This window comes from Prorops nasuta, unplaced genomic scaffold (assembly GCF_024137725.1).
Source record: "Prorops nasuta isolate Cenicafe-Biocafe unplaced genomic scaffold, Cenicafe_Pnas_1.2 PNAS00008, whole genome shotgun sequence".
Taxonomy (NCBI): Eukaryota; Metazoa; Arthropoda; class Insecta; order Hymenoptera; family Bethylidae; genus Prorops; species Prorops nasuta.
The window spans coordinates 2284252-2298985 of NW_027116805.1; the positions used below are offsets into that span (position 1 = coordinate 2284252).

At 44.9% G+C, this 14734-nt stretch overlaps 1 protein-coding gene across 2 annotated transcripts in view; it reads right to left on the reverse strand.

Moving 5' to 3' along the window:
• LOC136775514 (uncharacterized) overlaps window positions 1–13244 on the reverse strand; it is a 69048-nt gene extending 55804 nt beyond the window's left edge. The window contains exon 1 of one of the 2 annotated variants that reach the window (XM_066730359.1): window positions 12784–13244. The gene's annotated coding sequence lies outside the window, so the exon portion shown is untranslated. The remainder of the gene's footprint in view (window positions 1–12783) is intronic. The other variant, XM_066730358.1, reaches the window with a different exon arrangement.
• Between the last annotated feature and the right edge of the window lie 1490 nt (window positions 13245–14734).

Genomic DNA, 14734 nt, shown 5'->3' on the forward strand with positions numbered 1-14734 from the left:
GCAAGGGAGGGGTTCCAGCTTCGCGAGTAGTGGGGGGTATTTTAAGAGGAGGTAAGAAGTTGCTTCGTAGTGGAAAACGGGCAAAGGAAATAGCGCGCGAACATAAATATGCAGCATTTTTCTCATTCGTCTCTTCCTTCCCTGTTTTCACAAGGAACATGCCCGCGGAACGCTCTTTCTCACGGTCGCGAGGCGTTTCCTTTGATTTTTCTGATTATTTTTGTTTCGATCCGTTCTCGGGAGGCTGGCTGGCGCACGTGGATTTTGCAGAGTGGCGGCGCGACGACGACGACGACGACGACGTTGCAGACGGACTCTCCTCTCCTCCTACTCTTCTCAATCGTCCGCTCCCCCCCCCCCCCCCACCCACCCACCATTACACTCATACCCAGGCAACACGACGACCAGCGCGCGCTCCGGCTCTCTCGCTCGCAGGCCTCCGTGCGTCTATTCTTCCTCTACTCGCTTTGACATTTTTCGCGAGTTAAGGCCCGCGAACTTCCAGAGGGAATCCATCTTGCCCTCTCTCCCCTGGAATGTCACATCCCCTCCAACCAACCCTCTTTTTCTCTTTTTCCACTCTCTCGCCCCCTTTTGCCGCGCGCTCCTATCTTTTTCTCTTGCCTCCTCTACTTCCCCACCTCCTTTTTTCCCTTATTCGATCGTCTCTCTTTCTCTCTCTCTCTCTCTCTCTCTGGCTCGCTCTCCGCGAGCTCTTCTTTTTTCGACGATGGAGGACCCGCCGGATCGATCCTCCCGTTCGAGAGGACAACGTCGCGAACGATTACCCTCCACGGCATAAAGAATTTCTCTCTCTCTCCCTCTCTCCCCCCCTCACACCTATTCATGACATACACACACACACGCGCACTCTGCGCGGAGATCTCCCCAACCAGGAATTATAAAAATCTGCCAAAACTCCTTAGCAATTAAGCCCCGGTCGATCTCGTCCCAATCATCTCGTCCTTCGCTATTCCCCATCATCGCTATCCTTCCATACAATTTTTGATCTTTTAAAAAGTCTCAGGACGGACTAGCCCAATACCTGCGCTTGGCAAATTTAGAAAATGCCACGTATAAGAATTTTGCCAGTGGAATTCGGGCGGATATTTAAGTTGGAGCGCTCGGGTGCAGAGTGAGGAATCGAGGTAAAAAAATATGCTGTTATGGCAGGTAAGAAGGGAGGGGGGAGGGAGGGAGAGAGCAAGGGGGATAGATGGATGCAGAAGAAGAGGATGAAAGAAGGAGAAAAGCGGAGCAGCGTTGGCCAATGGGGGAAAAAGTCAATCGACGACCTTCCTTTTTCCTCGGCGGCGGATCCTGTCGGTCAGCCTTGCGACGCGACCCTCCACCCCCCACCCCTCCAGTAACGAGCACATCGTCTTTACCCGTGTCTTTTTACCAATCCGAGCCTTAATTCTTGTCACCTCGAACAAATCCAACCTTCTTCTTGTTTAGCTGCTGTGGGAGCGAGCGAGAAGCCAATTTTTAAACACTGAAACCGCAATTCTAATTTCCATTCATCGAGCAAATTCATCCAGTTGAAAGCGCGCGAAACCACTCGGGATTGTTTAGCTAAACTTTCGTCCAATCTTTGCCCTCGAACGTCCGTCCACCCGTATCCTCTTCCACTCAGTCCTGTTGCAACACTTTAGACGTTTCTTCCCAATAAATTCTTTGCGAGTCGCGCAAAATTACTGAATCTTTCTTGAGAGAAAATGCGCGGGAGCTTTCATTGTGTGTGTATTTATATATGCCAAAGGAATCGATGGAAGTGAATATACAAGATATTATATAAACACTGGGTTGGTCAACGAGGATTACGATGAGTAAAAAGTGGCGGGAGTTTTCGTCTACCTCGAACGTTCTTGCAACAATGAAAAAGCGAGATTCGCGAGGATGAATATCTCTTTTATTCGCTTCATCTTGTTTTTTCTTTTTTTTTTTTTTTTTTTTTTTTCAATACTAGATGGAAGGATCGAGTTTTGCGAAGCGTTCTTCTTCTCATTGCATTGCGCAAGTTTGCCAAGGAAGGAAGGAGTCTCTCGGTGGGTCTGCTGCTGGGGGGATTCTTAATGGGAAAAATGGCCCTAAATCGATCGGCAGAGGCAGACTTGGCGCAGTTTCCTTTCCCTTCCAGTGCGGCTTCGATTTTTGGTCTGTGGACGGGCGCACGAGCCTCACGAGCCTCCAAGAGAATGGCAACCGCGAAATAAAATCCTAACGGGTCAAGCACCGCGTCACGCAACATCCGGTCAAAACTCGAGCAGCCCCTACGATGCGGACACTTTGTCCAATAGGGAGCTACGGAAGTTGTATCGAATTAACGGAAGCTTCTTTTTCCTCTTCTCTCCCCCACCTTTAGAGGAGACCTCTCATCCCCATCGCGATCTTTTCACCAAATTGTAATTCGAGCCTCGAGCCTGCATCTTATATTTCGATTAAAAATCCCCTCTCGCTATATATATATATATATATAATATATATCTTTCGCGCGCGCGCCAATTCAAAGTTGTAATTATTTTTCAATCGACGCTGCGAGACACGAGCCGCATCGGAAAAATCCGAGAGGAAAACGGTTGAAGCTAATTGGCCAACCGGAGAGCAAACGAGAATCGTCGGATATTCATCTTGGCCTATTACAAATTTGCAAAAGTGTCAAATTGAAATTGGAAGCGATTTTTCATATACACGCGAGAGAGGAGCGAGAGCAGGCAAGAGGGTGTCATAGGGCGATCAATTATATATGTCCTCTGATAGATTCTCGCGCCAATTCTATCTCAATGTCGTCTCTCAGCGACCAATTAATTAATTTCGATCACAAAGCCTCGTCTTTCGGTTCGGAGATTTCGTTGTTCCCACGTCTCGAACCAGGCAAAAATAAAGCTCTACTCGTCCCCTCTACTATACTATACCACCCTTAAAAAATTCCCAGTCACAGTATATATATATATATATATATATATAAGGGGTACAGTATAGAGGAAAGAAAAGTGCAGAGAAAATTTGCAATTCTGGGCGTGATTTTGCGCTGGCTGCTTGATAAGCGATAAGAGAATTTCCTCTCTCTCTCTCTCTCTCTCTCTCTATATATATATATATATATATATATATATGAATATTCGCGAAGAAAGTATCGGCTAGTGACGTAAAGCAAGGAATTGTTAAATTCGATTGGACGAGCGGCAATAAATACGGAATTCAATAAGAAGTATCTCTAATGGAATTGCGTAAGAATTTAATATAAGTGCAACGGTGGTAGGACGGCGAGGGAAGGCGAGGCGAGGCGAGGCGAGGCGCGGCGTGGAACGGAGGCCTCCTCGTCTCTCTCTCTCTCTCTCTCTCTCTCTCTCTCTCTCTCTCTCTCTCTTTCCACCCCTTCGCGACGGCCACCCCAACACCCCCTCCTTCCCGTCCAATCTCCTTGCCCCGAGTAAACCAAGAAAAGTGGAATGAAAGGGGGAGGGTGCGAGGAGGTATACCGTGCGAAAATGGCATTTCTAATTAGATGGATGCACCGGTGATAGTTAATCTTACTTTCCTCCCTCCGCGGCCATTTTGCCAATTACTCTCATGAAGAATTTCGAGTGGGCTTGGCAGCTTGACGAAAAAACGACTAGGAGAAGTTGGCAAGGATCAGCAGCCATGCAGCCAGCCTATACACGGAGGGAGAGAACGGAAGAAAATTTTCATTATAAAATCGAGTGTAAGAAGAAACGTAGCAATTCCGAATAAACACGAGGGGGTTGGTTTTCCCCGTTGCGTTGGTATTTGTGTGTGGGTGTATACGTGAGACGGACGAACGCGCGATTGGGGAGGGGGGATTTGTCGAGGGAGTGAGAGAGAGAGAGAGAGCGCGCGCGAGTATAGGCCGGGACGGACGCATAGAAAAGTATGATAAAGGGGGCGGGGTATGGAGGTGGTAGTGAAATGGGAGAGAAGCGTGCTGGTCTCGCGAGCAAGGGTTGGACGGGGTGGGTTGGTAGTGTCGCTGTTGGCGATGGACTGGTGGGGGGTGGAACAGAGGAAAGGGGTTGTTTGAGAGCATCGACGAGCAGACGGGGCCACTTGCCTCCGCTTCAACCCCCTTACGCTACCCTTGCTCGCTCGCTCTCTGACGTCATGGGGTGGCACACACTTTTAAACGAATAATGCAAATTGATTTTGCGATTGCTGTCGGCTCGACCCGCCAGCGCGCTTCGTTTTCTTTCTCGCCGACCCTTACCGACCCACCTCCCCCTCCACACACACACACACACACATACTATCGTAATTCTACCAACCAACTTCCTCGACCACCCTCTTCTTTCTCCACTTTACCCATTTGCCTATACATGGAAGCCAGCCCACCCCTCTTCGGATACATTCGACAACAACACTTTTTCCTATGCTCTTGCACACACCCCCCCCCCCCACCCCTTCCGCCCTCCAATCCCTATATCATCTCTTATTTTTAACGCGCATCCGAAACTACCCCCGCACCCGCCAGCAAACGAAAAATCACACAGTTTCTCATAAAAATATTATAGCAGCAACGGCGGCATACTTTTGGCTATAATGTTTATTCGTCGCGGCTCTTGTTTTCCAATCTCGCCCCCACCCAATCAACGCTGTCGGTCCGTTATCGTCCGGCACGTTTCTTCGTCTCCTTTCCGCCAATTCTTCGAGCATTTCTCCTTATCTGAAACGTCCTATTTTCAGACAACTTTTATTGTTGCTCTCGTTGCCCAGCTATTTTTTACGTCCTACACTCTTTCCCTGTAAATCCGTGCTCAAGGGAGAGAAAATACGCGTATAATAAGACTTTTTCGGCAGAACGACCTCTGTACGTGCGCCCCTAACCCCACCCCACACTCCACGAAACAAAACTCGCTTTTTTAATGCCAATCTTTTGGCAGAGAAAAATATAATTTACGACTCGCGCCAAATATACATTACGAGATTTCAGCAATTCTCGTAAGCCTCCGCCTGTATACAGAGAAATATCGTTCGTTATTTGGGAGATTAATCCTCCCCCCTCTCCATCAAAATTCTCCTTCTCGTCAATAGCGCGTTGAAATTTTAAATATAGACTTACGAGGGGAAGGATATAGCTGTTTTGGTTTTTTACTATGCACCAGAGCTATGCGAGGAGCAAAGGGTGCTCTCCAATGGGAAAAGTTCGGCTTTCGGCGAACAAATTCACCGAGGAGTAGTGTGACGGTGGGAGTGATAGGGTAAGAGTGGAGAGGGAAGGGGAGGGGAGGAGGAGGTGGGGGAGTAAAAATCCTTGCCAACCACCTCGGAAGAATGCCTCGACAATTTTCAATCGAAAACTTCAACAATTTGGCCATTAATAAACATTAGCAATTTGCATTGACTGCTCTACAGGGAATGGGTGAAAGTGAAGGAAAAAGGAAGAAAAGCAAAGTTTTGTTGGGCGTGGCTTGATATAATGAATATGACTTTTCGATTTCTCGACCTGTACTGACGTCACTCGTTGGAAGGAGGGGGGGGGGGGGGGGGAGGATAACGGCGATAGATTTTTGTGCAGGCCGATGAGCATGATGGTCGAGAGAGAGAGAGAGAGAGACAAGGGGGGATGGGGGAAGGCGATAGGAAATGCTGGCTGCCGCGGCCGCCGCGCGCGCGGATCCTGAATATTTCAATCGACAGCATCGATAAAGTCGATAACTTGGAATATCTATCGGACAGTATCATGTACCTTAATTAAAATGCTTATATAGGATGTATATTTTCAGTGTTACCAACACTCGATGGCGGTTACGAATACGCAGAATGAAAAAAAAAATCTACTACGGTTACCACTACAAAGACTTGACACGTGGAAAAAGGTTTGGCAAGAGTCAACCTATACGCGTCCCGACTTCATTGAATTGGAGCTGATTCGGTTATACTATTATTCCCTCTAAATTGAATCCGACGATTCATTCCAGGTATTTTTAAAAACTGGTTCGAAATCGACAGGTGCTTCATGGATATACGCTCCCCCCTCCCCCCTTACTGCCCCTGCAAATTAACTACATCGCAGACCCACGCGGCGGCGGCGTCCGTCCGGCATTCACAAAATCCACTCGGTCGAGAAATATTTTTGCTATAAAGCAAACGGACGATTAATCCTCTGCCTCGCATAGTCAACCGTAATTCGTAGCAATTTTCTAGTTTACGTGAGAATAATAAGAGAGGCGCTGTGGGGCTCATGTATATATATAGCTGCGCGAGTCTACAGTAATTTCTTGCACTTATCAGTGATTGATGAATTAAAGAGAGTGAAAGGAAGGGAAGGAAGGAAGGAAGGGAGGGGGGGGGGGGGTGTGGATCACACAGAGAGCGCCAAAATTTCTCTCGCTCGGAGAGTTTTCCAGGATATAGGCCGTGGCAGGAAAGGTTTGGCTTCCTCGCGCGCATTAATCATAGAATCGCCGGCGGCCTCGCGGAATTCCAAGTTTTTGCGGGCTCCCTCCGAGGGAAAGCGACCATCCGTGTCTCGGTAAACGCGTTCGTGTGCGTTTTTCTTCTTTGCTCAAAACCCAACTATTACTACTCCCCCCCCCCCCCGCCTCCTTAACCACCCCCACCTTCTTCCTCGGCGGTATAGCCACGTACCGTCTGGATTTTATCGCGTCTCTCGACTCTCCTATTTCATCCTTGTGTGTACATTCCGCAAATTTGCCCCGCCATTCTCTGCATGTGTGCGTCCGCTAAGGTTCTCTTTCAACGTGGCCCGCATCGTGCATGACTCTGCGAGCGTTTACGTACGTCTCGATCGTAAACATTCGCTTCTCTCTCTCTCTCTCTCTCTCAACCAATGAGTTTTCAAAACGACCTTTGACTGGCACACCTACTTCCACTCGACTCTACAATATTTGTCTACACCTTTGTATATATGTATATGTACAGGAAGGAACAATCTCGAAATCCGTTGCTCCACTAAAATCTCCAAGTTTTGAAATTCGATATATACAGTCTACGTTATACGCGTTTCAAACCGCGCATTCCTCCCTTCTCCCCTTTTCCTCATCCTTTCTCGAATCTTCCTCGTGCAAAGACGATCAAAGCTTCATTCGCTAAACGCCTTAATTAAAAATCTTAATTAGAATCAGCGGGATTTATATGGGAGACTGCGGAGCAAACCGAACGGTGCCTGAATCCAGAGTGGAAGATTGCAGTGTTGGAAAAGGGAAGGAGAAGAAAGTGCATAATCGAATAAAAGATCGTATACTGGGTGGCCGCTTATAACTTTCGAAAATTCTACAAATTTCGATCATTTTAATCATTGTAATGAAAATAAAGTTCACCTACCACTTTTCGATCTATAATCCTTCATCAAAGAATTTATTGTGACCATTAAAAATTGCTCAATTCCACACTTTTCCCTGGTACCTATAGCAATTCACCGATTTTCCTTTATTCATTAGGCTTCACCAGAGCGCTGCTCCTGATCAATATCGAGTCTCGAATTAAACAAATTTGTATTCTTAATAATTGTCAGTAAGGTCTAATTAGAATGAAAAGTGGATTAGGAAATTTTTCTTATCATCGGTACCCATACTACGCTAATTCATAAGTTTCGTCATAGTTAACTAACCACCCAGTATATTTATTCCAAATAAAAAGCTCATTTCATTTGCGCGCGTTTTTTTCAAAAGCAGAAAAAATTCAAGAAAGTCGTAAATTACTAGTACGAATCTATATATGTCGGCAAAAATAAGGCTATACCTAAAAAAAAATCAGACGGCAAGTACATGAAAACCTTAGCATTATTAAATCAATTCCTGTACAAAAAAATATATGCGATAATTATTAAAATAATTAATTATCCAAAAAATCTAACAAATGTATTAATTAAAAAAGTACGATTAAAATTTTAGCAAGTATTTTTAATTCTAATAAAAAATAGTAATACGCTAATAAAAAATAATAGGCTAAATCCTAATAGCAGCAAGTGGAGCAAGTTTCTCGTTAAAAAGATTTTCACCAGTTAGAAATAAGTAAATTCGCTAAGAAAAAATATCCTTTGAGATTACCTTTGACACAAAGGGTGTTTTACAATAATTAAACTTACATTTTTTAACAAAAGAATGTTTGGAAATATTGTCCAAAGCAAAAATTACGAAACAAAAGAGTATTGGCCGCCCCTGCACTGGAGAGAAGCATAAAATAACAGAAATTATAATGTTTGATAAACAACATTTTTTTGTAGCACGGTTATAAAATGATATAATGTATGAAACGCGTGGGCCCGGCCAGTCCCTTTTTTAGTTAAGAATTTTATTTTCCAACAGAATATATTCCACGCTACATATCTTTTATTATAATCAATGAGTTTAATTACTTTAAAAGAGGCTCTGCTCCATAAGTAATTTGATTAAAGGTTACTCTTCAATAATGAATCTAGTTACTTCTATCTGGTGAAAATCTTTTTGATGAGAAATTTGATGCGCTTCAGCACTTTGAGAAATCTAAAATTGTAACAATAACAATTTTTAGTACAACCGTTAGAAGCCTATATACGTTTACTATTATTTACTTTAATAACCTTTTTATTCCCCGAACAGCATCGTAAGCTGTTAGTAGCTGATGCACTTTCAGATAAAATAGAAAAAACAAAGGAAAGCATTATATTTACGATTATAAGCAAATTCGTGGTAATTGCGATTCCGTGGTACACGTTCGCAAAGCCCTAGGATGATTTTGACCCGTTACCCGGCCAGCTATAGACGAAGGAATGAAAGAAGAGCAAGAGGAAATGTATATCTGCGCAAGTGGCATTTGACTGATTTGTTACAAGTCGGAGGTATCGAGGCAGTGCCAGGGTTGTCTCGGAGGGAATGTAAATGGGCGAAGCAAGCGAGCATCGGAATGGTAAATTGCCGAAGGAAGGATGAACAAGAGGGGGGGGGGGGGAATGATAATGGCGCGAGTGTTTTCGAAGGAACTGGAGGAGTCCGAGTGGCTAAATGCTGGCCACTTTATAGTAATTGTAGATGTTTATCAGAGCTGCTGGATGATAGCGTTAATTGTCATGGGGTTCGTGTCGGAGCAGCATATATATGTATATATATATATATATATATATATATATTTATATAGGAGGAATGCCTGTGGTTTTTTGGTGGCCAAAAACTGTAGGATCCCCTTAAAGAAAAAGGAAAAAAAAAAGAAGGGGGATCGTGTGGATGAAATCCATGCAAGCAAGAGGAGAAAGAACGGGATGACAGGTAGATTTGACGGAAAGTTTTTACGAAGAAAAACGTGAGGCAAACGTGCTTTCACGGAGATAATTGGAACATTTTTCCTAGCGGGAAAGGTTTTCGAGAGTGAGGAAGTGTGTCAACGGAACGTGTTTCCTCCGGTGCTTTCATCGAGCGAGTAGCAAAGCAATGGCAGCTTGGCAGACGGCGATCATGATCGACCACCCCACCATCACCGACGCTATATTCCTCTTCCTTCCTATATACATACATGCATGTATATATACATAGTCACAGTGCGCATATCGGCAAACAAACGATACGGTCAATTATCAAACGGAATTTTCGCACCGATCCCCCATGACCAAATAATAAACGAGCGTCACTCCTCGCGTCATTATTCCAACGCCCTTCCTAATTTCGATGGAAAAAAGCTGCCGTACAGCTGTTTTTTCTCTCTTATCCACCAATTCCAGCGGAGCGGCGCGTAGCAGTCGCCTCTCTCTCTCTCTCTCTCTCTCCCTCTCTCGGACATCCGGTCAATCAATTATTCCAGCTCAAACACTGTACAATTAACTCAAACAGAATTGTCGCGGAGCTCTTTTCGAATCCATTTCAGCGCGTTTTCCGATAATCGACCTCTCGCAGATCGGATCGCAAAAAGTCTTCAACTTTGAACTTTCGGTTTTGCTATTATTTTTTCCCGCTCCGCACAGCAGAGACTCGACGAGTTCTCGACCTTATTTGCATTCGCTCTCGCTCGATCAAGCTAAATACAATAATAATCTATATAGCGAAAATGATTTACACCTCGCGAAAATTCGTTAGTCGTTCGAGTTGATCGAGGCTCGTTTGGACTTGGCACTTGGCAGTCGAGTGACGAAACGTGTAAACACGCTGGCCTAGCAGTGAAAAACCGAACGGGCCTATTTTTTTGTTCTTTGGCTGACGCACAACGAGCTCCTAGAACCGTGCGCGGAGAAATAAGTAGAAAATCTGACGCGCAGAAAACCTTACGCAAGGAGGTGCAACACGTGACGCGCTGTTTTGACCCCGACCTCGCGGCGCGTCTTCCCAGTTGCTTAAAAAGCCCTGGGAACGAACAGTCCAATAACTCGACAATTTTCTTCCTCCTCAAAATCATCAACGTCAAGAGAAATGATAAAAAGAAAAATATATTTCTCTGGGTGAAAATATTTTATCGAGCCGCGTTGTCAACCTTGGAATTTTCACGTTATCGTTATCATCTGCCCCTTTTAAGCGGAGGTCGTTCGCATTGCGTGCGCGAACCACTGTTACAGCAGCAGCATGTGTGCGTGCGTGAGCGAGTGCGTAGCTGCGGGGTGGGGAGGAGTCTCCTGGAAACCGCGTGGAGTTGGCTCCAACGCTACCCCCCCCCCCCCCCACCCACTGTCCCCCACATATAAGACGGCCCTGATCTCGGACAAGGAACGCGTAACACGAGCTATCAACACCGCGAGCCACTCATCGATGCTCTCACTAAACGATTTTCCATCAAATTGCTCAATTTCCCTCGATCCACGCGTCAAAACACTCTCGACCCAAAACTCCATCCCCTCTCCCCCCCCCCCCCCCTACACAACACTCCCATCCAGAATTATCTACTTTTTTTTGTATTTATTATTGCCGAGCTGTTCACTTTTTATTTCGTCTCGATAGCACCGATAAAGCTCGATCCAGAAAACGCGCGTTTTCCCAGAATAATATTCTTGGACCGATATGACCTTGAAACTGTCTCTTGGATTCTCAACGAGCGATTTTGCGCCGTCATTTTGCATCCATTTTTGGAAAAACCCCAACAAACGATTTTTCTTTACTTGCGTCAGAGAAAATCACGCCAGGTGGCTTCGGAATGACGATTTTCTTTCTAGCGGCAGAAATTTCTGATGACGCACTGGTTACGATTCGCAAAACACAAAACAAAGATAATAGGAAATTGTTGAATGATACAAGTGGTTAATCAATTTTGTAGTATTAGCCGCAGACACAGTGTCGTAACGCAGAAAAACAGCATGAGGTCTATATAAAATCGTAATTGCGACATTTGTCCCGAAAACACAATCAAATCAACCAATTCATCGTGTTTTCTCTTGGACAAAATTGCATTTCACACTGGCAGCGGCTCCTAAATTCCAAGAAGGTCTCAATTGGAAAAAAACAAACACTTGTATGGCTTCTTCGGTAAGGAGCTCTCATTCTTGACAAAGTTTCATTCTCTTAAATATTGCCAATAATATTGTCCTTGTTCGCGTATACCTTATTATTTCTCGGAAGCTCCATCTTCGTCACTCGCTCCCTCTGTTAGTCAAATTTGAAAATGCTGATGAAAAAAGAGACGACTCGGTCGCTTGTGTTTATATGTAGAAAATTATACATGTGTATAGCATACTATATCCAGTTTTGAATGTCGTGAAAGTCACGTTGATTTACGAGTCTTTTGCCGTACGGCTAGAGACCGGTCGTTCGATTTCCAAGAACTAAAAAGCTTCGCGCAAAGATATCGAATTAGCTATTGCTGCCTATTGCGTAGGAGAATTCGAGGAAAAACCTCGTTAATCCGATTGGCTAAAAGATGACTCACCCCCTCCTCCCCCCCCCCTTCTCCGAGCCCCCTCCCCACTCCCCGGCCTTCGAACGAAAAGTCAAAACGCGCATAAAAAGCAAAAAAAGACAAAACTTGCGAAAATTCGACCGAAGCCGAGGTTGTTTTTTAACGCTTTAATACGTTTTAAGGCCGATGAATATTCATGGCAAGTTTATTGACGCCACTTCTCGAAATGACGATAATCCTGAAAAACATTCCTGTGGAACATTCCGAAATTCCCGAGATATGCGTGCACGACCGATCAGCGTGTTTTTATAAATTTTCCTCGCTTCGCTAAACAGCAAAATAAAAAAGGTTCACACTGGTTTTTCCCGAATTTGAGGAAACACGTATTTTCCAAGGAAACCGAGTGTTAGGACGAAATAGAACGTCAGGTATAATTCTAATTAATTCGATATAGCCGATGCACTCCAATGCTCGTATATTACATAGCATGCGAGTAACGATAGCATCGACTGACAAGTACCGCTATTGTGCATCCTCCTTCTCGCATAAATTGGACCTTTGAGGTTATGTTCGCTTCGAGAAATACAGTGTGCAGCTAAAAAAGAAAATTAGAACGATATCTGGGCTCTCGCGTTCCACCGTTAATTTCCCGCCCTTGGACTAGCATCAATCGAAACTTGACAGTTCCTGTCATATTCGTCTAGTTGACACTTTCCGCACTTGCACTTTATCACCAACTCCCCTGTCTCGGCACACATATTCATACACACGCACATAGTTCTGCAGCCAGACCTGGTATTAATAATAATGGAGAGATCTGACGTATATATAAAACACACGCGATAGAAAACTAACCTCTCGTCGACATTTGAATTGGAATAAAAACGATACAAGAGAGGAGAGTAAAACAGAGAGAGAGAGAGAGAGAGAGAGAGAAGGAGACAGCATTACAAAATAAATAGGTTATAAGGCACAGTAATAAAGAGAACAGAAAAAAAAAAGAGAATTCGTACTCACGTTGGCGTGTTATCTCCTTGGCGATGTTCGACGTGACAGACTGTGTCGGTGTGATAAAGAACAAGAACTCAATGAATGGGAGCGAGTGAGTGTGAAGTCCGAATGAACAAGTGAGATGCACTACACGCGGGGTCACGCACTCGTCAACGGAAAAACAACAGCCGGCGTCCTTTCCGGTTGCCCCTCCTTGGCACACCGCACAAGTCTCCTTCGTTATTTATTTTTGCCCAAAGAAGCGTCACTGAAGCTTGTTCTCTCGCGTAACGCACACGAGGGGCTTGCGAACAAAATGGCGTTTGCCCGATCAGGTGGAAAATGCCGGAATGCCACCGCCGCTGGCTGGGAAAGATCGACTGCCGAGGTCCGCGGCCCTAAGTGGTTTGACGTTAAGAACGAGCTGAGCGAGCGAGAGAAAACTGAAAAGGCTAAAAGAGTGAGAGAGAAAGAGAGAGAGAGAGAGTAAGAGTTAGAGGGGGATGGTGAGAGGGAAGGGGAATGGCGCGGCAGACAGATAGAGACGGAGCGAGAAAAGGACAGGCAAAACAAAGAGGCAAATAACCAAAGGCTGAGAGAGATGGAATTGGCCGGAAAAAGAGTTCACGGGTGGGAGAGAGAAGCACGAGGAAGCCTAGGAAGAATCGTGAACGAGCGAGATCGTGAGAGGGCTGGGGGAAAGGGGGATCGAGAGAGAAAGAATGAGTTGGTGGGGATGTAGGGGATGCGAGAAGCGGCGAAGGGGAGGTCCCCACTACTCTACTGTACCACTCGGATGAATTCGACCAACTTCGATTACTGTCGACTAAATACAGGGCCGTCCGCGTTATTTCGAGCACAGGGACGTTATTTTTGCCTATTTACAAAGAATTTTCCACCCTTCGACCCCTCGTCACAATAATTTTCTCGAGACAAAAATATAAATTTCGTAAATGTTCGTCGCGCCTGATTCAACCCCACTTATTACATCTGCCTCTTATATTGTATATTCTATAATACATTATACGAATTTCATCACATTATTATCGTGTGGTACAAACATCGACACATGTCTGTTTGTTTTCATTATTTGTCTGATTAGTGGACCGGGATGGCTCTTGATTAAAATATTTTTGGAGATTCTGGTAATTTCCGTGAATTACTGTGGATATAATATTTTGAATGCAATCGCCCAAAATTCTTAGAGAGAACCGTCACTGGTGTGAAACATACACCCGGACGGAGAGTCCTCGTTTCTTCGGGCCGTCTCGTTCTTCCGTAGGCTCGTTCGCTAGTCTTGCGAGGAATTTATAAAAATCAATATATGTATACACTCGAGGCAAAGAGGTCGCCATAAAAAATTCGTTCGTTCTTTTTCCGTTTGGGCATCGCACGACTTTCTTCCACAGCAGCGAGCAATCTCAGGCGAATATACTGGTGTATATATCTCTCGAATCAAGGAGCAAGATGAGAGAAGTAACAGGAGAAGGAGGAACTAAACTAATGGTCGAAACAGCTTTTATTCGACCATCGATGCAAGGGAAAATTACATTGGACTTGGTGGCGTTGTACGAAAAATTTCTGCCATCCACGTTACGAATAGCACTTTATAAGGAAAAATAATACCGACGCGCGATCCTGTATGAAAATAGTTAAGAACGTTTCTAGTTGTTTTATTTATAGCTGAGTGGAGGGAGAGGGAGGGGGGGGGGGGAGGAAGAAGAGAGAAAATCTCGTTTGCGAGAGGAGAATCTTTTTCATGGAGAATTCAATGCGAAATATCTCGCAAAGTCCTGCGGAAGGTCAAGGACCTGTTCGGGACGGTCGATCGCAGCGCGGTAGGATGGATATTTTTCATCTCTCGTTATATCGAAAAGAGTTCGTTACTTTTCTCTTTGTCGGGGAAATTGGTTTAGGAAGCAATGGATAGAGGGAGGGGGGAGGGAGACGGGGGTAGAGGGGCGAGGAGTGGTGGAAA